The 27,708-nt window shown below is 35.0% G+C and overlaps 1 long non-coding RNA gene across 4 annotated transcripts; it reads right to left on the bottom strand.

Annotated features, from left to right (window-relative positions):
- Positions 1-124: 124 nt before the first annotated feature.
- Positions 125-27,708, bottom strand: LOC136806018 (uncharacterized). Of its 4 annotated transcripts, none has more exons than XR_010846492.1 (9): positions 27,593-27,708; positions 8,172-8,281; positions 7,750-7,894; positions 5,825-5,886; positions 5,577-5,702; positions 5,184-5,294; positions 4,626-4,773; positions 3,939-4,093; positions 125-999 (listed from the first exon to the last, which is right to left on the bottom strand). It is a non-coding gene; the product is annotated as an uncharacterized lncRNA (long non-coding RNA). The 4 variants fall into 4 exon arrangements; XR_010846489.1 differs by having other exon boundaries at positions 4,638-4,773; XR_010846490.1 differs by lacking the exon at positions 27,593-27,708 and adding an exon at positions 16,483-16,663 and having other exon boundaries at positions 4,638-4,773.

The raw sequence follows: 27,708 nt of genomic DNA, 5'->3' as shown, positions 1-27,708 counted from the left end.
CGACAAAAATGGCTTTTAGAATCGCACCCTTACAGTGCAGAAAAAAATCGGCGAAATTCATACCCTTACAGTGCATTTCTTCAAATTTTAAACTCTTTTAGAGCAAAAAAATCAAAATTTTCGAGCAAAAATTTGCAATTATTCCTAGATTTGCTGAAATTTCCACCCATACAGTGCATTTATCAAAAGTCCACCCTTACAGTGCATTTCTGATTCTTTGAAAACATACCCTTAACCACCGCACATACCCGTCAGTCAATTTGCCTAACTGTCCCCCCCTGGGACTGGTTGCGCTCTAGTAATAACTTCCGGTTGGCTAGACACAAAAACCTTCGAAACTTTGGACATATAGTAGGTCGTCTAGCACGCAGTGGTCCTGATTACCCATTATACTTTGCGACTGCGGCCTATGCAGAAGGATGAGTCACTCTTTATGGAAAAAGTCGGTTATTCATCTATGTTCAGTTGAGTTGCATTAACAATGGGTTGATTATACTTTGATTTTGTTAAAATCTCCATAATTCCGTTATTCCTACCAGAAAACCTTGTGCGTTGTTGCCTCAGCTGATGGTTTTGTTGAAAGAAATGTATCGACGGCATCTGATATTTCGAGCATATGTGGATGGTCTTTGGCAAGACGCTCTAGATATTCTCTGTGATGCCACTGATCTTGATCTGCTTTTCATTAATTTCATAAGGATTTATTCGCGATTAAAAAATCTGTCCAGATAATTCTCGAGTTGATCTCCTAGAAGAATAGTTACCTTTGAGGAACTCTTTTGTAGACTTCCGGTTGGTCCCCTTCCATCTCAACAATAGACTGTAGTTAAAGGCCAAACGGTATAACATAATTATTATGCCCAGAATCATTATGCCCAGTTGCTGCAAATAGGTCAAGCAAGTATGACGTTTGTTGAGGCGAAGAGAAGATTGCAATTGATGGTTCGTTCAGCTCTGATGAAGTCTTGAACGATGCCAACGTAACAGTAGTAGTCTTCCCTGAATGAAATTCATTAAATTCATTTAAATAAGTAAGGGCGAAATTAAGAAAATTTAAGCCTGGAAATCATGAAAAATAAGAGCAATCGAGGTTCTTATATAAAAAAACGTGTACATGCTTTTTTATAACAACGTCCGAAACTTTCAAGAGCAGCCAACAACGGATATTTGTCAAATGTCTGTACTATTTTTCCAGGAGAGAGATTTTAGGGAGAAAATCCAGGAACAATATGCTTAGCGAACAAACATGAAAATCTAGGAGGATGTGAATTTTATCAAAAGGACAGGCACCAATTTTATTAAAATATCTGTTCGGAAAATCCAGGAGCGTTTGAAAAAAGAACACATCAAATTTTCCAGCAGAACTCTATAGTTGTGTTAGCGAAATCCAGGAGTAATCATGAAAAAGAACACATATATTTTTCCAGTAAGAACATTTTGGGAAACAAAAACAGAACAAAATTACTTTTTTCCAGGATCAATTTGTATAAAACACATGCATTTATCCAGGAGCCCGAATTTCCTTATCGAACAGATATTTTTTCCAGGAGCTAAAATTTTCTCATATAACAGATGTACTTTTCCAGGAACCAAAAGTCAAAATAACAAATGGTTTTTTCCAGCCCTGGGAACGCTTCTGAACAGTTATTTTGTGTTTCCTAGCCGGCGGCTGCTCTTGAACTTTAGAAGCTTTCGGGTGTTCGTAACATTTTGAGTTTTAAGCCTAAAATGTTCTTAACATGTTTTTATTTTCACCATTTTTTAAGTATTTTTGAGTAATTTCTTAAGAGATTGGGTATTTTAAAGTCCATAAAGCCTTAAGATGTTCTTAAATTGTTCTTTATACGAGGTAACCCTAAAAAGTCGCATTTCTTCTAAAAAATGGGAAAATTTCTATGTCTGATCTTCAAAGTACCATATCAATGAAGTAACCTCAAATTTCCCTCAGTGATAGTATCTAACACGACATTGAGTAAAAATGTCACAGAACCCTTCTATTTTTGACTGTGTTCATTTTCTAACTTTTTAACTCCTACATTGTCGACCATATCAATGAATTCAAAACGTCAACGTCAGTAACTTACATTACTTCGAGTTACGTCAAGGAAGAGTTGAAATTCCAATACTCAACAAAAAGATCTACATACACCATTGAAGAGAGGTATGAAAGACCATGAAATTCTCTCTCAAACCTAGAACCTAATGAACCCAGAACTTTCAAATTTATGACTTACAAATAGAGCCTGCTCTATCGCTGGTTTAGGGGGTGACGGGCATTAATCTCATTTGGCAATTTCTAATAGCGCAAATAGAAACATAAAAATTCTTCTTCCTCAGGAAGTTATAAAGATCTACCTAAATCTAGCTAAAAAAAATGCTGGTTCAGAGATCATGTCGTGAGTGTAGGAAATGCAAGAGGATCGAAAACATCAGCATTGGGGAAGAGTTTGAAAAAGATCTCATCGGCAATTCTTCCAACATCGATCAGTCATCCACAATGTGTCAGTGTTGAATCATCAAAGGAACTCACCAGCCAACCTTCAAAGAAGATGGAAATCATTAGCAATGGTTGAGAAAAGATCAACTCGAATCACCGAGTGAAGAAAGCTGTAATGTCTTTGTCACCAAAATTTAATGTTGACCCAAAGATGTTAATCATATCAATCCTCCATAAGGAACTTTACAACATAGAAGAGGGGCAAGAAGGTGACGTGACTCGCCCAACAAATTCCTGAAAGATTGACACATAAAAACTCGATGTCTCGTCAAGCAATGGTGGGGAATGAAACTTCGATCTTCTTGGATTAATGTGTCATATCAAAGCATCTCTCGAACTTTACTTGCACGGATCGATCATCTGAAAATTGGATTGAGATGATCTAAGCCAATGTGACCTTCGTCAAATATAGATCGACAATTTTAAGACTGAAAGTTTAACGGAATGAAATTCTTTAGTACACTTTCTCGAGCTATCGAAGAGTTTCCAACTCACTCTACGCTTCTTAGTGGTGGTGATATGAATGCCAAATTCTCTGCTCGCTTTTCGTGCAGTAAATCTATAAACAGGAACGGAAACTTGCTCCTCGACTTCACCAATCAACACTAACTTCCAGAAACCTCTTCCATAGTTCTGGGTGCATAAATATTTCATCGTTCCGATGATATTCGAAAGTAGTTTGATGCCGACCACTTGCTCTTGCTGGTCATACGACCGAGAATGGCGGAGGAAGGTATTTGCCTAATTTAAAGGATGATTCAACTACAAGTGCATGTTCAACAAAGCTCTCGTCCCAGAGGGTGCCTCTAAATCTTCAACTGTAGACTTTTCAGATGCTTGCAAGCAGTTGCAAGTCATTGATCTGGGCATCAACATAGTTTGCAGAGGGGTATGAACCCCTGGGTTTATTTCATCCCCCTGTATATCCATACCCCTGTATACCCATACCCATGTATACCCATCCCCCTTCTGTAATGAACCAATGTGACCAAAGAGTACAAAATTTGTACAGTAATAAGCCAAAAATTTCACTATTCAACTAATTTATCAACATCATACACTTATCTGTTTTGGTGGTACAGATATTTACTTTAAAACAGACTGTGTCCGTTCTTACATGATTAAATTGACCATAATTTCCAACCCCACCCCCCCTCTTTCTTATTTTGTCCTCTCTATATTCCCATCCCCCAGTTTTTGAAGCAAATTTTGGTACCCCCCCCCCCCCCCCAAAAAAAAAAAAAAATGGCCCTTATAAATATTTGGCATCCCTTTTTAAAAAGGGGGTGCAAACTATGCTCAATCTATGTTCGCTTCAAAGATATGGTACCCCACAACATGTCGCGAGCCTTTTCTCAAAAAAAGTTTCTTTCGAACCAATCACATTGTAGATCTTAAGGGTTGGCCAAGGGGAAGTTTTAAAGGAAACATATGATCCTACCTGGTTAAGTAGTGGATAGGAAGGAGTGATCAATTAAAGAATTGGAAGATTTGTTTATGTTCAAACCATCGTCACCATGCGCATTTCATTGAGGTAGTTGTTGACTCTATAGGCCTCGAATTGTTATAGTAGAGTTGCGTGAATATACTGTACAGCTGAAATAAGAGAAGAGATATTACTGACAAAACGATAACTTTCGAATTTGATCGTTCCATCCCGGCGTCGTCCGAGACGACAATTCAAATCGATTATTAAGCTATCTTCCAGCTATGACATTACACTAAGGTCTCATTTGAAGGGTTCTAATTGTTGTTCCAAAAAAAGGTAGAAAAATCTAAACACAGTTTGATTTCAAAGAAATCTAAAGTTTCAGAAGAATATAATTTTTTTCTGTCCAGTAGATATCCATATTCGTTCATCTTCCTTATCCAAACTTCTAAATTCATTTATTCGAAATCGTCATTGCAAAGAGATATCACCTTTTTATCGAAATGTGCAGGCTGCCAATCTTTTTAGGAGCAGCTTTTAGTTCATTTGATGATATGGTTTTAAACAGATCAGTTCAGCCCGTAATATCGAAGCCGGGGTGATGTATCTGATGGATTATTCATTTCAATCATTATAAGTCATGTCAAACAGGACACTCAGAGTAAAGACCTAGAGACACCATGCATGAATAAGACATACATGGAAACGTACCGGTACCAGTTCAATGTTGATTTTTCTCGTTTTTGGGGTCGTGGCTGATGAATGATAGGAAGAGCAAAGCTCCGTGACTGGACAGTTTCAAGAAGAGTTGGATGAATGGAAACATTATCTTCCGCCAATTGAATCTCTATATATATGGGTAAGAGCAAAATTGATTATCAAAAAAGAATTGAACGAATCAATAAATTAGGGGGGACGGAAACTAGTCTGGAAACTAGTTGCTCTGTAATAGCAAATTCACTGTTGATGACTTTCAAATCGTTAAATCAATATGAAGTATGAGCGAGATTCATTGCGATCGTGAAATTTCTCATACACCTATCAACCTTAACAGAAAATTGCGTCCAATTGTCCGAAGACGAAAGATTTTAGAGTCAATTAAACGTTTCAGACCTTTGAAAGCATTCAAATATGATGAATCTTAGCCCGTTATGCAGAATTCATCTAGATTGATTTCATGAGAGAAGTATGAACAAAATATTGTAATTAATTTGTTTCCTTTACAGCACAAGAAATTTTGTAAAATTAATTCCTTACCCTTAGACAGTACTTTCTTTCACTTCTTCCGATTCTGCAGCAAACACTTCCTGAATTTTGAGGGGCGACACAAAAGTGGACAACAAACTGGACAAAAAAGAATTTTCTCATCTAAAAAAATAAAATCAGAATAAATTAATTTCATTGTTTGACAATTTTCAATAAGTGAGAATAAAATCTTCTAAAAAAACGCCACTACCCAACATATATAATTTTTTTCCTTAAATTGTTTCAAAAAGTTTCGCAACCAAATAAAACGACGTTGTGTGTCAACTTAAAAGACCCTGTGTAGTTCAATTTAGATGAATATGACGATATTGTTGAAATTATTAGAGGTCAAACCTACATTTAGAAATTGTTTCTGTTATTATGAATTATAAGGGACGCTCGTACCATAATTCTTTCAAGCTGCTTTGTAACGGTGTTCAAGTAAATTGATCCGTTTGTTTTAATTGGGATATCGTCTCTTTGATACAGTAAAATTCATCGAAAACAACTTTTGACCCTGAGATAATTGTCCTAGAAATGAAATCAAAAGTATTAACAAAATCAAATAATCTTATATCAGCTTATCCTTAGAATATCTAGTTGGTGATAATGTAGGAATTGGAAAATACAATGAAAAAACCTTTTATACTCACAAAAAAGATTCTCGTGATTGCATGTGTTGTCGAAATAACATCCAATTCTTGATCGAATATTTCTACAAAAAGGTGAAAACGTTTTTTATGTCTACCTTCATAGACCTTAAAGGAAGAAAATTTGGCGGATTTGGCGGATTATTGGCCAGAATCCGCCAAATTAAGTTCCCGCCAAAATTTCTTTTTTCCGCCATCCGCTAAATTAAATTCCCACCAAATTAAACTTTTTGAAAATATGATCTCTTTTAAGGTGGCTTTGCATTTTTTTTGCTGTTCTTACGCCATTTTAAGGATAAATTTTTCAGCAAACGCCAAATTAAATTCCCGCCAAATTTAGTTTTTTCGTCCGTCCGCCAAATTAAATTCCCTCTAAAGAACATTTTTTGCCATCCGCCAAATTAAATTCCCACCAAAATTTCTTCCCTTAAGGTACTAATTCCAATTAAAATTTGAAAAGAAACAAGTGATACTTTTATGGACCTACCTGATTATACATTTAACACATATATAATTGATATCTACGTGAGCATTAAACAATCATTCAGAACACTAATAGTGACGATTTATTAAAATTAGTCGTTTTTTTCTTATAAAAAACCGTTTAGAAACCAAAATTTCATGCTCTTTACATATTCTTTCATATTCAAGACTTCGTGAGCAAAAAAAAATCGATCTCATCAAAATATTGAGTAATTTGGCAAAGAACATTGATTTATGCTTATTAATAGTGATTCTTATAGATAAAGATGCGTTTTTTGAGCTGAAAAATTCGTTGTTTACAAAAATCTGTTTGAGCCATCTTTTACCTACTTTCATTCAAAAAAATTAGAAAAAATTAATGATCCAATTTTTTAAAGTCCAAAAAACCCGTTTTTAGTCGTTTTTTGGCCCAGATTTGCCCAAAAACATTTTTTTTCGAAAATTGGGTTCCGTCACATTCGAGGGTTTATAGTTACGCATAATTAATAATTAAGAATGAAACAGGCAATCTCGAGAAAAGCCAATACCTAAGTAATTGATAATGTGCTTATAAAAAAATATCGAATTTGGCCAGTTTTTCTACAAAAACACGCCAAGCAGCCTAAATTTCATGTCTAAACACACATATTCTTCAAAAGTAAGCCCTCGTGAGCAAAAAATACATCTATCTCATAAAAATAATTGAGTAATTTGACTAAGAACATTGATGAATGCTTATTAATAGTGATTCTTATAGATAAACATGCGTTTTTTGAGCCAAAAAATTTTTTTTGCAAAAATCTGCTTGAGCCATCTTTTACCTATGATGGTACTAGGGTACTTTCATACAAAAAATCAGAAAAAATTAATGATCCAATTTTTCACAAAGTCCAAAAAACCCGTTTTTTAGCCGTTTTTTGGCCCAAATTTGCCTAAAAACATTTTTTTTCAAAAATCGGTCTCCGTCACATTCGAGGGTTTATAGTTATGCATCTTTGTGCAAAAAATCAGAAAAAACTAATGAGCCAATCTCGAGAAAAGCTGGTAACTAACGAACGGACGAACTTACAACGGTTAATTTATAGAACCTCCACCGGGGTAGTTCCAAAAAGTGTGAAATTGGGATTGGAGCAGTACAGAATGGAAAATGTGGAAAGATTGTTTAGACCACTTGTTTGCGTAGAAAATGTTGAAATAGAAAATTTGGAAAAAAAATGGAAAGTTCAAAGAGCAAGAATGAGCCCGGGTTACGACAATTTTCAAGCTGGACCAGAAACAAAATATTCTTTAGGGTCAATACAAACTACCACTGATGGTTCAATAATTTTGTCTACTGATACAAAAACACTTTCTTGTTTAGTAATCTTCTGAAAAATAGACAGAACCTTTTAACCTTTAAAAGAGACATAGTAAGGATACACGTTAGCAAAGATAAAAACATTTGCCAGTGAGATTAATTGTCTTACCTGGATATTTTCATTACCAAGGGCTATGCCATCAGTCAATAATTATCCTTTATGTCTACGCCATAATGTTCCGATAGAAAGGAAAATCCCTCTCCTTACGTTGGTATTGATGTAAATACTGGTTTGTGGAGACTGGAATCGGAATCTAAAAAAAATACCAATGAATACTTATATGCCTTGAAACACTTGAATGACTCAAAAATTGCTTAGTAATAATAATGGAAACCTGATGTGAAGATGAAAAGTGTGTGGTGGGGGGTACAGCTGTTGTTTATTTAGCCAAACTGATTAAAATAGAGAACAAAACAGCTGATGAACTTCAATCAAATCATTTTATCAATCAGATTTTGGACATCGTCATCTTCATTTAGTTTATATGAAACTTTCTGAGATCTTGATGAGATTTAAAGTCCTGGCTTTACTTTTTCTTTAGTGACCATGCTTCCATTTTTTCATGCTGTTTTCTTTGTTTGTAATCAATTTTAAAACTTTGGACGTCTCCGTGAATTTTGGTTGACCAGCACCGATATTCCTGAGATAAAAAAATTACAAATGAATAATATGGAACCGTAATCAATAGAATAAAGAACAAGACGACTCAGAGTCGAAAATTTCGCAAAGTATTTGATTAGTAGGGGCCACTACGTCGCGTAAAAGCTTCTCGTGTGCAGCAGCTTTTGCAAAGGGATTTTATGATTGAATATTGTTCCTTGAATGTAGAAGATCAAAATTAAGAGGTGGGGCAGGGTGTGACCACCCGCTGCCATGGAGACTTGCGTCATCTATACTATGGCAACCAAAGTAAAAAGTCGTCAAAATTGAAAATTGTTTGTTTCATTCGTAAGAGCATGAAAAACTGATAAAGAAAAAGGTCAAAATGGACGGGGCATTGTACTATTTTTCTGCAATTCACCCAACACCTAAACTTTGTTTAGTATATATAAGTTATATATCTTAAATCTTTTTGTCACACAAGTAGGATGAAAGAATTGATCAAAAATAGTATTCACTATTTTATGTGCCTTCGTGACCTCTGAGTTTTCACATGACCACTTTTAAGTTTCTCCCAATTTTGTGGGACCAAGTGCTGCATGATTTATTTTTCATTTTCCCATTTTAAGTTGTGGAATCATCAAAATAAGCATTTTGATGAATACTTATCGACTTTTTGTGTACACATGCCATAAGTTCAAAGTGTTAGGATAGGAATTTCAGAAACTTGACGAAAAGATACTACTATACCCCATTCCATGAAATTGGGGTATATTGAAATTGAAGGTTATGCACCGCCCTTATTAACAAAAACCAAAGCTAATGTCGTAGGTACAGACTATGTTATTGTTGGAGCAATCTGTGGTTTCATTCATGTTTTCCAGCCCCCCCTTAAACAGCAAATTACCCCTTATCAATTTCTCCCCCCTCAATTTGGAATTCCATTTAAGTACTGTACCCTTATTTCCTACCCCCCCCCCCCTTAAATGTTCTTCTGTTTTTCTGAAGTACCCCTTAGATTTTTTGCTTTTGAGATTGTGATTTATCTTCAATATTAGATTGGAATATAGAATTTCTTACAGACATGGCCCCAAGCATGTGAATCAAATAGAGGGGGTGCACTTTGTAATAATGTCACCCTTTGTAATACAACTTGACACACTCTGTAATAAAAATCAACACACTATGTAACATGAAAAGCTGACACACTTTATAACTGTTTATAATAATAATGTTTTGTCTGTTTTGTATCATATTTGTTGGTATTGTCGGTCGAGCAATTGGGGTGTGATGGTGTTTCTGATTTTGCTGAGATTATGTTGAGGGTAGTGTTTTGATACATGAAAGATTTTCAAACTTTTCTTAGATATAATAATATTTTCCATTCAAAACAAAACTTTGAGCTTTTTCTAAGATTTCAATACTGTTTAAACAATAAATGCAAAGGTTTCAGTTAAAAATGTAGGTGAGGCTGTCTGCCATGCCTGGAAAATCAGTTAGGGGAGACGTTCAAATCTCTTTTGGGGTTTTCTTTTGTAATATGAAAGCTTAAAACATATCGTTATTATGTCTATTTTTCTTTTCATGTCATTTGAAATGACTTTTTCAACCATTTGATTATTCTTTCAGCCATATAAAGCATTTTCTTTAATTGTATCATGGAAAGTAAAAAGAGCAGGATTATGACTTCTCTATAATAAATGTAATTGGCTCATGGTCTTGAGTAAGATCATTATTTAGCATTTTTAAGTATTTAGAACTTAACCCAGTTTATTTAGTTTATCTTAAAGTCTGAGACTTTGAATCTAAATCTTCATTTTCTCTGTTTCAATTGTTAGTGAAGCAATTTACAGGGCTTTTATGGCATTTAAATTTATATTTTATTACAAAGTGAGCCAGCTTTTGGTATTAAAAAGTGTTGTAGGTATTGCAGCTGTGGATTTTATTATTATATCTAAGTGTGTTAGAACAGGGGCCAAAAAATTATTTCACCAACTGACTGGGCGACAGAGAGAGAAAATTTTCGAATTTTCATCATTAGTTTACCAACTTAAACATTATGTTCATCATCATCATCCTTCATCCTTCGACCTAGGTCCGAATGGACCTAGGTCGGAAACAAACAATAACCCTCCCTCCACAGCTCTCGATCAGCCATTGCAGTGCCCAGTTCCTCAATCTCTAGCCCTGTTTCTCGTTTCAAAGTATCAAGAAAAGTGCGCTTTCTCGAGCGCCTAGTGCCCGCAGGACACCAAAGTAAGATCTCAGACACCATTTCGTTTTTCGCACGGAAACAGTGACCTGAGAAAGAGAGCATCCTGCTAGTCAGGACAGAGGAAATTCTTGGGAGTCCATGATATATCTCTTGAAGGGTTGGGTGGTTGCGCCAATCAAGATTCTGGACTCTTTTCAAAAGATTTGTATAGCAGCCATCAAGGCTCTTCAGCATGGTTTTTGTCATGGTCCAAGTCTCCGAGCCATATAGAAGAATGGGCTCGACAAGACTTCTAAAAGTTTGAAGTTTAAGAGCGTTAGACAAATTAGAGTGCCATATCTTGTTTAACTTATTACAAGCTTTCCAAGCTAGACCTTTCCTAATTTTAAAATCGTTTTCAGAGCTGTTAATATGAGAGCCAAGATATTTAAAATCCTTCACAAGTTTGATATTGACACCATTCTTGGAAGTTAAAGGGAGAACAATCCCAGAGGAGCTGATAAATTCAGTTTTTCCAGCATTGCAATAAAGACCGACTTGACTGGCCGAAGTTTCAAGTGAGTGAAGAAGACTTTCAAGATTTTGAATACTCTCAGAAACTAAGGCAAGATCGTCAGCAAAGTCAAGATCGGTCAGAAAAAGGCCGCGGTTACGCTTGCGCAGGGGAACTTTAATTTTGATTCCCTTGTCATTAGATAAGTCAACAGAAATTCTTAAAACATAATCTAAAACAATGATAAAAAGAAAGGGAGCTAAGGTGTCACCTTGTAGAACTCCAGCATGAATGTCAAAAATATCAGTGTCTCCGTCAGCTGTAATGACCTTTGCTTTGGTGGACACGTAGAGTGCCCTGATGGCTGAAATGAGTTTCTCTGGAATGCCGTACAATTTAAGAATTTCAAACATTTTTACGCGAGATATGGAATCAAAGGCTTTTTTAAAGTCAACAAAGCAAATAAAAGCATCTTTGTTAAGTTTTCGCATTTCTTCCAAAATACGCCTGATGGCTAAAATCTGTGTAAGAGTACTTCTTCCCTTCCGAAAACCATTTTGGTTTTTTCTTAGAAGAGGATCAAGAACTGGAACGATACGTTGTAAAAGAAGTTTGTTGAAGATTTTGGCGGCGATAGGCATAAGAGTGATGCCTCTGTAGTTGGATGCTAAGGTCAAATCACCCTTTTTTGGAACAGGAATGATACCGCCAGTTAACCAAGCAGAAGGGGGAGTTAGAAACTCAAATGTGTGATTACAAAAATCGAGAAGCATTTCCATAAAGACGGGATCTTTCCAAAGCAGAGTTGGAATATCATCAAGGCCTGAAGATTTATTATTTGAAAAAAGTTTAACGCAATTTGAAAGTTCATCAATTGTAAAAGGAGAAGTTGATATGTCAAGCTCATCAAAAATTTGAGTTAAAGGGAGAGCATTAGTATTTAAAATAGGTTGGTTTCCAAGTAAAGTTTTAAAGTGGTTGAGCCAGTTTTCTCTTCTTTTATCTGGTGAGCCACCTTTGAGCTGAATAGAGGGGTGGTCTTTTCGACCTGTTAGATCATTGATCGTTTTCCAAGCGGCCGAGTGCTGATGGCTTACATGAAGATTGGAAATTGAGTTTATCTTACCCTGAATAAACATCGATTCGGCGTTAAGGTAGGCATCATCCAGAGCTTTTTGAGCATCAGAGAGGATTTTTGATGTTCTTCTTGTAGGGCGTCGCTGATGTTTTAGTTTGGCCTCTACAAGTGCATTCCGTGCATCAGAAACAAGGTTGTTTTCAAAGAGAAATTTCTTTTTGACTTTTTGTTTCTTTGGTAGAAGAGCAAGACTAACTTCTTTATTAGCTTTAATCAGATTTTGGTAACTTTTCTCAATGTCGTCGTCTGCTTGAGCCAATGTATCAAATCTATTTTTCACTTCAATAGTGTAAGTAGTTCGGAGGTCGTGGTTACAATAAACCTGTTGCCAATCGATGGATTTCATTGGGTCAGGTTTAGACTTTTTAGATGATCTAAGGCTAAGAGAAATGCGACAGGAAACAATTCTGTGGTCAGAACCAACAGAAGAAAAAGAAGAATAGGACTGAGCATTGCGAACACTGTTCCTCCATTTGTTTCTTACAATCACATAATCTAACTGAGAGAGGCTTCCTGAAGGGAACATTATGTTAAGTATATTTTAGTAAAAAAAAACTTTGCAAGAGTATGAAAAGAGATTCACATGAATTACCCCTCCCCCTTAAATTCAAAATTACTTTTTATTTGTTTCCCTTAAACACAAATCCCCCCTCATTTCTGAAAATTTCAAAAGTTTTCCCCTTAAAATTTTGCCCAAAATTCAAGTTCCCCCTTATTTTAAGGGATGAGCTGGAGTTTTTATAAGATACTTCACTAATTGGTCATTTTGAAGTAATAGAGATGACGCGTTCTTTAGAAAAAGTAATGAAATTAACTTAACAACCAACCAAATCACATAAGTGCTTGTAAAAACTCCAACTTGTCCCTATTTTAAGGGGGCCGAAACCATGAATTAATACTGATATCCTTACAGAAGACTATCTTTGTCCATTCTTACAAAAGATAAATAAGGAGGGTAAGCGTGCTGTTCTTCTTGACGACTTCCACATCAACATTTTGTGTGAGACTTCTAATTTAACTGAAAACTTTATCAATGCTCAGCAATCAAATGCTCTGCAATCAAATTCTCTTTACCTAGTATTTTTCTCCCGAGAAACAAATTTATCCGTACTATTATTGTATCTTATTCTCACCAACAAAATTCAAACCTAGCAGTGGTAATCTCTTAGTGGGAATTTCAGACCATTTATCAAAATTTTTAGTCTTCTAGAGTCTTCCAAAAACTTCAAAATTTACACTTTAAAAAATACTTTGATTCCAATATCAAAAATAGTAAGAATATTTAGAAAGGGATCAATGAGTTGAGCATCAATATATCTATTTTTCTGAATATCAATGGAATTATCACCACGTCAGACCTAAAAACTAGCCAGCAAGGAACTTAACAAACATCGCAACAATGGTAGGCAAAATTCACCAATCTACCTATACCAACCAACAAAAATGATGAAAACTTTGCTGATATGATGAGAGGGACTCTCCCATTAACTCATTATTTTTTCAACCAATACAGTCAAACAAGATAGTAAAAATTATCAAACCACTGATCCTAAAAGCTGATGACCCTTTTAGTATAGAAACCTATAATATGTATATACCCAATATGTACTACTTTGCATCAACTTTAAAGAAAAGAAACATAAACACATAGACATAAACATAAGCCTTAAAACGGTTCAAAATGAGATTTCTGATCTTCAATATTCCAATACAAACTGGAAAATTTCTTTCTCTTTTAAAGCTAGGTAAAGATATGCTAATTTACAAAAATAAAGGCTTGTCTCATTGATGCAAAAAACTAATGGCCAATATTGCTTTTCTCAAATATAGACTTAAAATCTTTGAATTAAATTGATCAAATTCAGGCTTGTTAACTATCTTGAGGAAAATAAATTACCAGAGCTTTAGGTAAATTCAGACTAAGTTAAGCCACAACATGGCTTTGAGCAAATAAGATCTCTCTAAACACCACAAAAACTGTCATCAAAATTAAGCACAGCTGATGGGATCCTACGCTAAACTCAGAAATTTTACTCTGTTAGCCTTACAAACTGTTTATTATGCTTTATTTAACTCACATTTATCCTATGCATCTATAGTAAACTCCCTTTACTATCGGGGCATTCAACAGTGGAATAGCCTACCTGAAAAAGTAGTTAAATCATCTACAATACAAGAGTTTAAAGAAAACCTCGGTCTAGCTTGGAAAGAGAAAATGTTTGAGTATGATTGAAATTGTCACTATTGTTGCATATCTGTTTGAAGTTAACCTTTGTAATAAACCAACCCAATGTATGAGCGATTTATAGAGGCCCATGTGCTTGCACGGTGGCCTGGAAATCTGTAAAACATTATTATTATAGTATAGGGTCAAACCATTACACAGAATTCTAGAATAGGCAAACTGCAAAAGAAATATTTTCGCATAATGAGATTTAATGCTGAATTTAGTCCATTCTTTTCAAAATTGAAAATCCCCACCTTACCAAATTCTATATTTATTTGTAACATGAGACTTGTGTATGACACTTTGAACAATCATTCTCCTTAATTGCTCTTTAGAATATTAGACTTTAAAGTGATCTCTCATCATAATCACACCAGAAACAGAAAATTGAAACTCTTTGAACGCATGAAGCAAAAATGTAACTTAAAAAAGTATAAAAAAGTATCAAAGTACTTGGAGCATTCTAGAAGGCTTAGTTCCAAATATTGCAACTGATTATGAAGCAGATGATAGGGTCATGTTCAGGTATTTTAATGAGAGACAAGGAAGGAAGTGTTTCATTCCCCTGATAAAGAGAATAAGCCCTTTCAACGTCAAGTCTATTAGTCAAATATTCAAATATCAAATTTATATAACTGTTATCATAATTAATATATTTCATATTTTTCTTATCTTTAGAGTCAGGGTCAATTAACTAAATAGAAACAATACATGAGATAAAAGATATCACTTGGTCATATTATTCTTAGATTTATTGTTACTTGCCTACTCACGGTTAAAAACCTCTTGTTTCAGGTTACACAAACTTGAGGAGGTCAAATTACTTTCAAAGTATAAAATAACTAAGATAACGACAGGGATTTTTCTTATCTTTTTTTTTGTATACCGGCCAAAATACTCAATCTAAGTTCGAGTTTTTGAAACTCAATTCAAAATATCTCTAAAAGAAATTTTCTAGCAAAATTAAACTTGTTTGTTGTTTACAAACAAAAAATAATATACAACTTTGCTAAGAAAATCCCCTTTCAGGCATATCAGAAACTATCAATCTAAGTTTTTGATAACAGCCCCAGGTTAAAGTCCTAGAAAAATCCCTGGATAATAATAATGAATGATGAAATGAAAAATGATAAACACAAGATTTAAAAGCAATATCAAACCTCTCCAAGAACTAGACTAGAACCAACCGGCTTCAATTTTTTTACCTACTCTCAGAAAAATTCCTTAATACGCAACTGAAAATTTTCAACATCTTGAGTCTGGAAGAAATGTATGTATTTGACTGCATTTCCAAACTTTAGGTGTTTTGGGGAATTCCAGACAACATAGTTACCGGGGAAGTGTCCTGCATCCTGGGGAACATGTACCCAAATCAACCTTTTGTCCAGCTGAACGGTCGCATCCTGCGTTTGTCCTGCATCATTATAGAATTACGCTCTCAAAGTCACGCAAAAATGACGAAACACGCAGCCAATAACGAGGAAGATGATTGATTTTAATGATAAAAAAAGGAAAAAATTAGACAGGGATTTTGTAATTTTCCCATCAACTCAATATCGAAAATTCTTCTAAGGAGGCTCTAGGCTCTCTTTTCCCAAAAACCCATTGGAAATGCCTAGCTCAATTGGTTGGCAAACAATATCATCCACCAGGATGCATCCTGTCTTATATTTCTCCCCTATTTTCTACTTTTATTTTCTATCCTGATTTTCTGACTTTCTCTCGTGTTTCTAACTGATTCCAAGTATTTTTCTGAAATTTGCCTGTACTGGTGAAGCCCAATGCCTAACCGCTTGCGCCAACGAGACACGGCAGAAAGCCGTCATTCACAAATACTTATAGTGTGTAATTTACAGACCTGTAAATTAAGAAAGCTCCAAACGCTACCAATGCCACTACAAAGATCCCTACGGGATCCCAAGTTAGGTCTCAGGGTACGGATGGCCCTAAGAAGGCCTTCGGCCTTTATACTCTGACTCTTGAGCTCCAGACCTCATAGTTGCCAACCGTCCCGCATTGAGCGGGATAGTCCCGCATTTAAGCTCTTTGTCTGGAGTTCCACCCGCATACCTTAGACCGTATTTTTGAGAAAACTCAGAAATTTGTAGAACTCTTCGAAAAAATATAGAAATGCTACTAAAAATATGTTTCCACAAGCATAAACTCACATTCTTGTTTTTTCTCTTTGCTCCGACCAATTGCGTGCATCTGTATTCAATACATCAGATACGTGTTAGACAGAGATGTAATAGTACCACATGGACCATGTCCAGTACACTTAAAATATTTATTGAGGCTAATACTGTGAGATTGGGTAACTTGCATCAGTGGAGACTAACATGGATAGCCCTCAAATGAAAGACCTGGCTGGTCATTAAAATACAAAGTTAAATCAAAACCGACTAGTTCAAAACACGGGTCACGGGTCACGGGTTACGGGTTACAGGGCACGGGGTACGGGTCACAGGGCACGGGGTACGGGGCATACAATTTACAAACCGGAAAAAATATAACGATATCATGACGTATAATTCATAACACGGACTATATACACATATAATAGTACTAATACTACTAGTATAGTATGTCTGAAACAATTATATACGAATAGTATTATCATGAAAATTTTTTAAATGATATGTCACCCATAAATTTTGACAAAATGATAATGATATTGAATGACAAAAATATTGCCAAAATCATGAAATATAAAGCCTCTGAACCAATTTACAGCAAAATGTTTTTTCATACTCAATAGGATGCTAATCATGTGACTGGATATAGATTGACATGTTTTAAAACGATTAAATGCTGCAAGATAGTGGTTTTAGAGATATGAGTATAATTACGTCATTTTTGTTTAAAAAGTTCATAATGGTAGGTCTAGGTGGAAAATATTGACACATTTATAAAATAACATCATTTCTACGTTATTATCCATTAAAATTATATTCATACTCAAGGTGATGGAGGGGATATAATGAGATATGATTTAACAATAGCCGTACTATCATATTCTTGAGAAAGCTTGCTTTTCAGGCGATGGGAATTGTAATATGTATATTACTTACGTATAACATATAACATGCATATAACACTAAAAGTGTATTATTGATAATATTAGGGTGGGGCGTCAAATGTCAAAGTCAGAAAATTCAAGATGTAGTGTTTTTTTATGAAAATTTAACCTATTGTGAGGCATTCTGCGCAATTTTTAAGGTCAGAAGTTCAAAATTGGCCGAACCCCCCTGGGGGTACTGATTCGCACTACAGGCAAAAATTGGAAAAAATGGCATTTTCTGGCCTCTTCAGGCCTGTAAATATGTCAAAACTATTGCAAATCTTATTTTTTTCACTTGCTGTACTAAATTTTATGAATAAACAACAAAATAATCATATTGGATTGAAAATTGTGCCCATTAGAGCCCTAAAAGAGCCGTTTTAAGCCAATTTTGGGTAGCAAAATGCTTTTTAAGGCCAATTTTGCAAGCTCGTAAACTTTAAACTGATCGATTCACATGCCTGAAATTTTCAGAGATGGAAGTCTTCAATAAAGTCTTTAAGCAAAATGAATTTCAAGTGTTTCACTGTTTTTAAAAAATCATAATGGCGTTTTCAAAAATTGCTTTTTAGCAAAAAAAAATCATATTTCTCAAAAAATGGCATTTTTTAAGGCAAGCTTCTACAAACTGAGTTTAAATGCTGACTGAAATTTTTTTTGCAGTGATAGTATACTGGAGATACTCCAGGGAAATCAAAATCATTTGGGTCTGGGATGGGTCTATGTCCGCCATTATGGAAATAAAATCCCTGCTAAGAGCCATTTTTCAGGCCAAAAACCCAAATTTGGACTGAAAAAATCTCTAAAATTTCAATAGACATGGGTCCAAATTTTCTTGCAGTGATAGTATTCTGGAAATACTACAGGAAAATCAAAGTCATCTGGGCTTGGGATTTGGGTATATCCACCATTTTGGAATTGAAATTCCTGCTAAAACGCAATATTTCAATCAAAAATCCAATTTTTGACTCAGAAAATCTTTAAAATGGCAATAGACATGAACCTAAAATCTTTTTGCAGTGATAGCCTTCTGGAAATACTCCAGGGAAATCAAAATTGTTTGGGTTTAGGATTTGGGTATATCCGCCATTATGGAATTGAAATATGTGTTAAAACTGGCTAAATACAACGTTTCAAGCAAAAGCCCCGTTTTTGAATAAAAATTGCTCTAAAATGACAATAGACATGGACCCAAATTTTTTTGAAGTGATAGTATTCTGTGAATATTCCTGGAAAAACAAAATCATTTCAGTCTGAGATTTGTTTACATCCACCCTTATGGAAATGAAATCTCTGTTAAAATGCTACATATTTCCATCCGATACATCATAATTGACTAAATATTTTGTATATTATATTAAGCAAAGAATGTGAATTTACAATCCTTTAATTTAGAAATACTAGAAGTTGAAATATATTATTTAAAAAATTCCATTTCACTCAACAATTCTTTATAGCCCACTTACATTTCCATTTTCAAGACTTGTTTCGTCAAAAAAAGATTGAATTTTAGCTTGAAATATTATATACATTTTAAAACTGGCTTCAGTTTAAAAATTGCGGTCCCAGAAGCATGTTATACCTGAATAGTTTTTACCCCTAGAGTATTTACAGAACACTATCACTGCAAAAAGATTTTAGGTTCATGCCATATTAGAGCAGTTTCTAAGTCAATATGGGATTTTTGCTTGAAATGTTGCAATTTAGCCAGTTTTAACACATATTTCAATTCCATAATGGCGGATATACCCAAATCCTAGACCCAAACAATTTTGATTTCCCTGGAGTATTTCCAGAAGACTATCACTGCAAAAAAAATTGGGTCCATGTCTATTGTCATTTTAGAGCAATTTTTATTCAAAAACGGGGCTTTTGCTTGAAACGTTGTATTTTAGCCAGTTTTAACACATATTTCAATTCCATAATGGCGGATATACCCAAATCCTAAACCCAAACAATTTTGATTTCCCTGGAGTATTTCCAGAAGGCGATCACTGCAAAAAGATTTTAGGTTCATGTCTATTGCCATTTTTAAGATTTTTTGAGTCAAAAATTGGATTTTTGATTGAAATATTGCGTTTTAGCAGGAATTTCAATTCCAAAATGGTGGATATACCCAAATCCCAAGCCCAGATGACTTTGATTTTCCTGTAGTATTTCCAGAATACTATCACTGCAAGAAAATTTGGACCCATGTCTATTGAAATTTTAGAGATTTTTTCAGTCCAAATTTGGGTTTTTGGCCTGAAAAATAGCTCTTAGCAGGGATTTTATTTCCATAATGGCGGACATAGACCCATCCCAGACCCAAATGATTTTGATTTCCCTGGAGTATCTCCAGTATACTATCACTGCAAAAAAAATTTCAGTCAGCATTTAAACTCAGTTTGTAGAAGCTTGCCTTAAAAAATGCTATTTTTGAGAATATGATTTTTTTTTGCTAAAAAGCAATTTTTGAAAACGCCATTATGATTTTTTTAAAAACAGTGAAACACTTGAAATTCATTTTGCTTAAGACTTTATTGAAGACTTCCATCTCTGAAAATTTCAGGCATGTGAATCGATCAGTTTAAAGTTTTACGAGCTTGCAAAATTGGCCTTAAAAAGCATTTTGCTACCCAAAATTGGCTTAAAACGGCTCTTTTAGGGCTCTAATGGGCACAATTTTCAATCCAATATGATTATTTTGTTGTTTATTCATAAAATTTAGTACAGCAAGTGAAAAAAATAAGATTTGCAATAGTTTTGACATATTTACAGGCCTGAAAAGGCCAGAAAATGCCATTTTTTCCAATTTTTGCCTGTAGTGCGAATCAGTACCCCCAGGGGGGTTCGGCCAATTTTGAACTTCTGACCTTAAAAATTGCGCAGAATGCCTCACAATAGGTTAAATTTTCATAAAAAAACACTACATCTTGAATTTTCTGACTTTGCCCCAAAAATGACTGTTGACGCCCTACCCTAATAATATAAGCTTATTTTATGTATGTGATATGTTGAGGTGTTTTCTGGTCTGCATTATACACGACGCAAACTTCGAAAGCACGTGGAAAGCACGTGGTTAGGTTTTAGCGTTTTAAATAGTCATACGTGGACAAAATACCTTAAAATTGATTTTTTCGATAATTTTTAGTGTTTTTAAAACATTTTCTGTTTGAATTACTTTGATCTGAGCTGCCCTGTCACCCGTGCCCCGTGACCCGGACCCGTGACCCGAGACACGTGTTTCGAACTAGCCGAATCAAAACAAAAATGGGAGAGTAAAGCTGCGAGGGGAGCTGCATAGTTGTATTTTAATGACCAGCCAGGTCTTTCATTTGAGAGCTATGCATGTTAGCCTCCACTGATGCAAGTTACCCAATCTCACGGTACGCGTGATTTGTGGCTAAAGGCGGTATTCATTGCTGCATAACAGTGTTTTTTTCTTCGATCGCTCATTTCTAAAATGGTGACACTGAAGCGAAGAAAGCAAAAAAAGTTGAAAGTTTTGCTTTATTTCTAATTTTGTATTTTTTTAGCAATTCCTACTTCTTTTCAGGCCCAAAAAAGTTTTCTAACCCCAAGGTTTTCAGAAGGTGATTTTTGATTTTTTAAATCCCTGGCCCTGAAAAGTTGACTCATTAGGGGGTTTCAAAAACAAACATTGGATGGATTGTATCCCTTTCCTTCTCTAAATCTGTAGTATCACAAAAAGCGTGGACATTATTACATTGTAAACATTTGTGCCAGTTCCCAGGATTTTGGCATACCCAACATTTAGTAAGTAAGTAACTATTTATTTACCATTTGAACACTTAGAATACATGAGACGGTATCCACAAAATAAAAAAGGAAGGAGACCGCTTATAGCCTGGACTAATCATAAAGATGCGGCCACCTTAAGTGCAAGTAACAATTGTAAAATACATAAATTATTTCAGTAGATTTATTTGAAAATTTTTATTTATTTACGGATTAAAGATAAGCTGTGGGTAGGGAGTGTGCTCAGTATTCCCCAAGACAGTGAGTAAAGGCAAGAGATTTGACAAAGCTAGAATCAGATGAGCTCAGAGTAATATTTGGATAAGATCGCTGAATACTATTCCATTGTATTATGCAGATTTTAGAAAAAGATTTGTTACCAAAAGTAATGGTATTGTAGGAAGGAACAAAAAGGAGCTTCAATCTTGCTCCTCTGGTACTTTGATTATCGTCACCTTCAGCTTCAAGCTGAACAAATTCAAAAAAATTAAGAAGATCTTGGGGTAATCTATTGTTCAGGAATTTGTGAACAAATGAAATATTAAGAGATTTGATTAGATCAAAGATTTTAAGAATTTTAAGATCAGAAAAGAGTGGAGAAGAAGGACATTGAAAGGAATTAAAAGTCATGAGACGTAAGGCTTTCTTTTGAAGAATAAATATAGGTTTAGATGTGGTGTTTTCAGTGAGGTCCCAGAGCTGACAACCCTATTGGAGATGAGAGTGAAATAGAGCGAAGTAGATGTTAACTAGAGTTTTTGTTGGAACGTAGTGCCTGAGCTTAGATAAGATACCATTTGCTCGAGCAAGTTTGGCTGACAAAAAAGCTGTGTGAGCTTTCCAATTGAGATGCGAATCAATCAAAATACCAAGATATTTGATATGGGAGCTTTGAAAGATTTTCTTACCTCCGATTTTAAGAAAAGGGATGAAAGGAAGAGGTTTGCGACAATGTCTAAAGATTAAAAATTCTGTTTTCCCTGCATTAAGGGAAATTTTATTCGCTTTCAACCATGTTTGGAGGGATCTCAAGTCACGATTGACTCTGTTGCATAATGAAAGCAGATCAGGGTTAAAATGTAAGAGTAGGGGTAGGGGGTAGAGTAACTTTTTTGGGGGGTATCTTCAGATCTTCTTCGCCTGGTGTTTTTTCTGTTCCATATAATGATAGAAGACATTTAAAAATTTTTTTTTTTAATTTTATGCATTTTTGACGAATTCCAGCCCAAAAAACTGCCCGGGGGGGCTTTTTTACCAAAAAATCAGCTTTTTTGAGGTTTATTCTTCATATCTCTTCCAAAACTTGCTCAAATTCAAGATTTAGTGTTTTTTATGAAAGTTTTAACCTATTGTGATGCCTCTGCGCAATTTTAAGGTCAGAAGTCCAAATTGCCGAACCCCCCTGGGGGTACTGATTCGCACTACAGGCAAAATTGGAAAAATGGCATTTTCTGGCCTTTTCAGGCCTGTAAATATGTCAAAACTATTGCAAATCTTATTTTTTTCACTTGCTGTACTAAATTTTATGAAGAAACAACAAAATAATCATATTGGATTGAAAACTGTGCCCGTTGGAGCCCTAACGAGCTGTTTTAAGCCGATTTTGGGTAGCAAAATGCTTTTTAAGGCCAATTTTGCAAATTCATAAACTTTAAACTAATTGATTCACACGTCTGAAATTTTCAGAGATGGAAGTCTTCAGAAAAGTCTTTAAGCAAAATGAATTTCAAGATTTTCACTTTTTTCAAAAAATCATAATGGCGTCTTCAAAAATCGCTTTTTAGCAAAAAAAATCAGATTTATCAAAATATACATTTTTTTAAGGCAAGCTTCTACAAACTGAGTTTAAATGCTGATTGAAATTTTTTTTGCAGTGATAGTACTCTGGAGGTACTCCAGGGAAATCAAAATCATTTGGGTCTGGGATGCGTCTATGTCCCTCATTATGGAAATAAAATCCCTGCTAAGAGCCATTTTTCAGGCAAAAATCCAAATTTGGACTGAAAATACTGGAAATACTGGAAATAATTTCCCTGGAGTATTTCCAAAAGACTATCACTGCAAAAAGATTTTAGGTTCATGTCTATTGCCATATTAGAGCATTTATTAAGTCAAAATGGGATTTTTGCTTGAAATGTTGCAATTTAGCCAGTTTTAGCTCAGATTTCAATTCCATAATGGCAGATATACCCAAATCTTAAACCCAAATGATTTTGATTTTCCTGGAGTATTTCCAGAAGACTATCACTGCAAAAAGATTTTAGGTTCATGTCTATTGCCATTTTAGAGATTTTTTCAGTCCAAATTTGGATTTTTGCCTGAAAAATGGCTCTTAGCCAGGGATTTTATTTCCATAATGAGGGACATAGACGCATCCCAGACCCAAATGATTTTGATTTCCCTGGAGTACCTCCAGAGTACTATCACTGCAAAAAAAATTTCAATCAGCATTTAAACTCAGTTTGTAGAAGCTTGCCTTAAAAAATGCTATATTTTGATAAATCTGATTTTTTTTGCTAAAAAGCGATTTTTGAAGACCTCATTATGATTTTTTGAAAAAAGTGAAAATCTTGAAATTTATTTTGCCTAAAGACTTTACTGAAGACTTCCATCCCTGAAAATTTCAGACGTGTGAATCAATTAGTTTTAAAGTTTATGAACTTGCAAAATTGGCCTTAAAAAGCATTTTGCTACCCAAAATCGGCTTAAAACAGCTCGTTTAGGGCTCCAACGGGCACAATTTTCAATCCAATATGATTATTTTGTTGTTTCTTCATAAAATTTAGTACAGCAAGTGAAAAAAATAAGATTTGCAATAGTTTTGACATGTTTACAGGCCTGAAAAGGCCAGAAAATACCATTTTTTCCAATTTTTGCCTGTAGTGCGAATCAGTACCCCCTGGGGGGTTCGGCCAATTTTGGACTTCTGACCTTAAAAATTGCTCAGAGTGCATCACAATAGGTTACATTTTCATAAAAAAACACTAAATCTTGAATTTGAGCAAGTTTTGGAAGAGATATGAAGAATAAACCTCAAAAAAGCTGATTTTTTGGTAAAAAAGCCCCCCCGGGCAGTTTTTTGGGCTGGAATTCGTCAAAAATGCATAAAATTAAAAAAAAAAATTTTAAATGTCTTCTATCATTATATGGAACAGAAAAAACACCAGGCGAAGAAGATCTGAAGATACCGACTTTTACCCCCTACCCCTAGTAAGAGGTGGGTATCATCAGCAAAATGAAAAGTTTCACTTGAAAAGATGGCATATTGCGAAGATCGTTTATATAAATTAAAAATAAAAGGGGTCCAAGAACAGAGCCTTGTGGAACTCCATGAGGAATTATTTTAATAGAAGACTCAGTGGAGGAGATGGAAACAAACTGAGATCTATTGGATGGATACGATCTAAACCATTCATTAGCTTTGCCTCTGATTCCATAATGATTTAATTTTGAAATCAGAATTAGAGTGATCGACAGTGTCAAAAGCCTTTTGCAAATCAACAAACACACCACATGCAAAGTCACTTCTATCAAGAGATTTACAAATACGTTCAACAATGTTAAGCAAAGTGTGGATTGTTGAGTGAGATCTAAGAAAACCAAATTGACGTTCAAAAAATACGCGATGAGAATCTAGAAAAGTAATGATACGAGAGTACATAAGTTTTTCAAGAATTTTTTCGATGTTGCAAAGTAAAGAAATTGGGCGGTAATTAGAGATCTCAAGAGGGGAGTCTTTGTTTTTGAAAACAGGAATTACTTTGCAAAGTTTAAGCATGTGGGGGGAAAAAAACCACATTCAAAAGAAAGATTAAAAAGAAAAGATAGCGGTCCAGAAAGGTCAAATTTTAAAAGGCGAAGGATTTTTTGGGGGATGCTATTGGGACCAGATGATTTATTTAGGGGAAGGGATTTAATAATTAATAAAACTTCAGCTGGGTTGACACAATCAAGAAAAATAGAATTTCTGATGTGGTTCTTAAGATAATGGGAAAAGTGATGGTTGGTTGGACCAATTTTGGAGCGAACAGTCTCTGCAATGGATGTAAAAAAGTCATTGAAGCCATTGGCAACAACTTTTGGATCTGAGGTAAGATGATCATTAACACGAATAGACGAGGGGGATGATTTAGAATTTAAGCCAATGATCTCTCTGATACCTTCCCAGACTTTCAAAATATTAGTAGCATGGACAGAGAAAAACCTGGAATAATGATTATTTTTGCTCTTACGTGTAAGAGTAACTATGAGGTTTTTGTAAGTTTTGTATCGTTGATAATAAAAAGTTTTCATAATTGGGTCTTTGGTTTTGATATATTTTCTTGAGTAATATTGACGTTGAGAAATTGATTTGATAATCCCAGGGGTGATCCATGGTTTAGCTTTGGTTTTTTGTTGGCGTTTTGTCACAATTACAGTTGGAACATGTTGATCAATTAGGTTTTGAATTAGATCATAGAATGTTTTGAAAGCTTGATCATTATCTGTTATGTGATATAATTTATTTGCCCAATCAGTGCCAAGAAAGTCTAGAATAAAATTATTTTAAAAAAATTAAAAAAAAATTTTTCCAATCTTTCCTAGAAGATTTACCAGGCTTTGGTTTGTTAGAAGAACCACAGATAAGGTGAAATTGGGGAAGATGATCAGAGATGGAATAAAGCAGATTACCTGAAAAACTGTGTTTTTCAGAAATTGAGGAAAAGATATTATCAATAAGTGTCATAGAGTGGTCAGAAATACGAGTAGGAAAGAAAATATTAGGTATAAGAAAGTTGTTCAGGTAAGATAATATGTTAAGCTGAGAGCAAACCGTCAAACATTGTTCTTCAAACATTTGAACTTTCTTGTTGAATGGTTTGCGCGGCATTTTCCAACATTGTCTCAAACATTTATTTTGTTGCATTACAACGGCTTCTTTCTTTTGTTTATTTTTCAAATCACGCGTTCGAAATCATATTCAATGTTCGATTAGCAATGCAATGTCTTCCTTCTAGGGAAACCCCGAGTTGAATGTTTGAAAGAATTATGAACTTGTTCAAACATTGTTTCAAACATATTTTTTGATCTTTTTGTTGAAAAGATACGATTTTTGACTCCGCAAACTGTCAAATATCGATTTCAAACATGAAACGTCACGATGTTTGAAGAACAATGTTTGACGGTTTGCTGCCAGCTTTAGAGTCGGAAGGAGCATTGAGAAGATAAATGTTGAAATCACCAAGAAGAATAATTTGTTTATTTTCTTAGTTAATTCTATTTAAAAATGATTCTATGAGTTTGTTGAATTCATCAAGAGAGAGAAGTGGGTGATTATAGATTGATCCAACGATGGTGTTAGGGCAATTTCGATTCATTCCTCTCAGTAATCCGTTGTTCACCTGAAATTCATCCGATTATAAATCTTAAGTCTAAAGGCCAGTCTCCACTTGCGCGTGCTGTGATTGCTCTTCTTCGAGCAAAGCTTCCACACTATTGGTCAAAAGAAAAATGAAGCAACTCCATTGGTGCGATATGACGTAACATTCAACTTTTTTTCCAAGCGTGCGCCGCGTTGCGTTATTATGACGTAACTTTTCTCCAGGCAAAAATGATTGAAGCCAAATTTGCAATCGCAGCGCGCGCAAGTGGAGACCGGCCTTAATGCACAATGTTTATTTTTCCGAACAGTAGCACATTTTCATTGGCAGTATACGCGGGTTTTTTCTCTTTCAACTTCAAGCAAAAAGTCAAACGTGGATGACGAAGCAGAGAAGAATAACACCGCCCGCCTTAAAAACCACCCGTCCGCCCGTGTGAGATCACGGTTTACCGTTCGCTTAGCTTTCTTCCGAACAGTATTCATCAAATATGAGATATCTTTCAAGCTTTTTCAATCATCAAACCTGGAAAAAAAGTCGATTCTAAACCAACTTTCAGGCATGAAAATGCTTAACATCCCAGGGTTTTCGGGGGCTTCGCCCTCTGAACCCCCACCAGGGCTCTGCCCCGGACCCGTTATGGGGGCTAAGAGCGCCTCCTAAACCCCCCTGCTGAAAAAATCGCACCTGCAGCACTCTAATTTTTCCATCGTTAAAATATTTTTGCCTATGGCGTACGAATTCAATATCATCTTTACGCCTTCGGCGTGGCCTTTGCACCATAGAATCATCAAGCATAGAATCAAGATCTTTGCGAGGTTCATAGTCTAGATTTTTTGAGATGTATAACATAGTGCCACCAACAGAAGCCTCCGTAGGAGTATGAATTGGTACATGAAAGTTCTCAAGATTGAAGTTAAACGAAGGTTTTTTGCCTTTCAAAAGACGGGTCTCTGTAATAGCCATTACGTCAAAATTGTAGTTAAAGTTTAGAAAGAAGTGTAGTTAAGTCATCAAAATGTAGAGCTAAGAAAGCAATATTCAGGTGAAAATAAGAAAAGGAAAGTCCGTTTTCACAAACAAGTTTTTGAAAATCAGAGGTTTTGTAATACTTACAGACACTTACAGTCGGCAGTCATCACATTGTCAAGGTCAAGACAATTATTTGAGCAATGATCAGAGATAAGACTAAGATTGCGAGCAATCTCGAGAATTTTAGGGTTCAGAGCACC

This window comes from Clytia hemisphaerica, unplaced genomic scaffold (assembly GCF_902728285.1).
Source record: "Clytia hemisphaerica strain Z4C2 unplaced genomic scaffold, Clytia hemisphaerica genome assembly, whole genome shotgun sequence".
Lineage (NCBI taxonomy): Eukaryota > Metazoa > Cnidaria > Hydrozoa > Leptothecata > Clytiidae > Clytia > Clytia hemisphaerica.
Note: the sequence above shows the minus strand (reverse complement) of the source record. Positions and strands in the feature narration are given on the sequence as shown.